Source organism: Octopus bimaculoides, chromosome 13, assembly GCF_046866305.1.
Source record: "Octopus bimaculoides isolate indiv1 chromosome 13, ASM4686630v1, whole genome shotgun sequence".
NCBI lineage: Eukaryota > Metazoa > Mollusca > Cephalopoda > Octopoda > Octopodidae > Octopus > Octopus bimaculoides.
The window spans coordinates 5,568,311-5,571,210 of NC_142940.1; positions in this window are offsets into that span (position 1 = coordinate 5,568,311).

The following is a 2,900-nucleotide window of genomic DNA, read 5'->3' on the forward strand; positions in this document are numbered from 1 at the left end:
GAATCCACTGACGCTGGCAACGGAACAGAAGCTAAGATTTTTTTAGTACCTCAACCGGCTGACGAGGTTTCGATTCCTAGTTATTGCCAATTATTTCTTTTGTTTTTTTTTTTTTCTCTTTATACTGTTAATGCTCCTGATACACACAAATACATGCATATATAAAAGTCGCATAATATACTTTCTATTTTATGACCAAATGATATTTTGATAGTTTAACTGCATATATCCAAATGATGTTAATATATGAACGAAACCCACGGTAGGGTAAAGGAAAGAAAACAAAAAAAAAAATGAAATCCGATTTATTTTATTTTATTCAACAGCTGCTTAGTATATTTTTGCTGTTGCATTACTGGAATTCGCGGGTATAACAAAATATCCGTTCATTTTTACCGAACCGACGCCCAGGTTTCGATCCCTAGTCATTGCACATTTTTCTCTTATCGTTATTTCAGACATTAATGCTCTTCACACACACACACACAATGACATATCACGTAATATAACTTTTATTTTATGACAAAATGACATTTTTACTGCATGTGTAGGAACCTCGCTTAGCCCTGCCTGAGATTTGAAACCAAATCCACCCGCATGTTGCTTGTCAAAACGAGTGGGATATCCTCTCCACGCCAGATGATTGATGAGGAATCCCCAAGGACCTGTGCTGGTCAAGAAAAGGTCAGTCCTTTGTTTAGGGTTTGACCTACATTACTGATCATATAAAACAGAGAGCATTTCCTATCTCTTCCTCTTTTATGTCAGCCATGCCCAAGAGCAGCACTTTCCCTCACCATTCGCTCGACATACAAAGCGAAGCTTTCGGCCGCAAGAAAGACGATGCCACCTTTATCCTTTCTAGTCAGTACCGTGCATTCCTTACTCTTTCAATCTCCCACCCTTTAACCCATCGGAACCGTGAAGGTATGACGGAGGGAGAGAAAGCTGCACCAACAGTCGGCTGGTACTAATTTTCAGCTGAGTTGACTGGAGCAATGTGGGAGGCGCGTGGCTCAGCGGTTAGGGTATTGCACTCAAGATCGTAAGATTGTGATTTCGATTCCGGGATGCGTTGTGTTTTCGAGCAGAACATTTCATTTCACGTAACCCCAGTCCACTCAGCTGGCAAAAACGAGTAATCCTGTGATGGATCGGTGTTCCATCCATGGAAATATAAATACACCGCAAAATACTGGAAGTCGGCCTTACGAGCTTTGAAGGACTTTTGATTCTTGAATTTGAAATGAAATGCCTTCATGCTCAAAAATACATTGTGAATTGGGCCCACGGCCTTGTGATCATGAACTCAACACCTTAACCATTAAGCTATGTGACATCACATTGTCTTAAAAAGAAAAGTGAAAAGCACACGTGCTATACGAGGAGGTGATGAAAAATCCTTGGATTTAAGAGCGTCACGAAAAGCCAGGCTGGAGTTCCAACCTGCCAAGGTCTTTTACAGGGCTTAGAAAAACTGAAGGACCGCTGCAATGAGTGTGTGAATCTGAGAGGGGAATGTGTTGAATAAAATTATAATTAACTGATCCTCCTGTATTTTCTTTTACCCAAAGCCAGGAACGTTTCAGCATGTCCTCGTATCTATGTGTACTTTTCTCTTCTTTCTAAGACATTGTATGTATGTATTTAGACTATGTACTTAGCCGCTAGAAATAGCAGCTAAATTTCTGTAAAATTATACTCGACTATCTTGAAAAATAGGAAGACACATTAGATAATGTGGTCGATTGTCTGGAAGGAAAAAAAACCCGGAAGGTCATAATGAAAAGGGTCGACCTGTCGCTAATTAATAACAATATTCTCAAAACGTTTGTATTTAACAACAACAGTTTCCTAGATTATCAGGTGAGAAAGGTAAGCGAGGTTTTCAAGGTGCATATAAAGAACAACCCGTGAGGCTATTCGAACTCACAACTCCAGGGTCGAAAGATTTTGTCACCTTTAATCTTAATATACCAGGCAAAACTAACTGATAATACGAGCACCTGTTATAAGCGATTGTCCGTCGTCTGCGGATCATTCACCTGGTTAAGGTCGCTTACAACGTTAGTCAATAGAAACTTGGCGAAATTTTTTTTTTCCAGCACAATTAACTTAGAAATGTTTTTCGTAGGAGCAAAAATAAATTTCAAAAATAGAAAATGAAAACAAACAAACGAATAAAGCAAAAACAAAAATCATCATTACCATCGTCGTCGTCGTCATCTTCATTATCAGCATCATCATCGTCATCGTCGTCATCATAATCATCATCGTCGTCGTCATCATCATCGTCACCGTGGCTGTCGTCGTCGTCATCATCATCATCATTATCATTATCATTGTCGACGTCGTCGTCATCGTCAGCATCAGCAGCAGTAGGAGGCAGCAACAACAACAACGACCACCACCTTGGCAAGAATTTTAGCATAGAAATATTTTTAGTAACTGCAGATTGTATGAGTGTGTATGTGTGTGTGTGTGTGTGTGTGTGTGAGCGTGTGAGCGTGTGCGCGCACTCGTTATCACCATTACCATCATCATCATCATTTTCACGGTCAATATATATTTTTTTTAAATCCAGAATCTATTTTGGATAATTTAAGTTTACTTTTCCGTTAAAAAAAGTAAAAAATTCCTTGGATAAATTACATTAATTATTGATTTCATACAATGAAACTGATCTAAAATTATTTCGGTGGAATTTTTAGACTTTAATCGGAACAGAAATAGCAAAAGATTCAATAATACGGAAATGAACTCAATAAAGAAACACTAATAATAATCTCCCCACATCACAAATTAATATTTCTCACTGTTTTCTTATTTCTCTATTTCAATCTGTTTTTCTGTCAGTCTGTCTGTCTATCTATCTATCTATCTATCTATCTATCTATCTA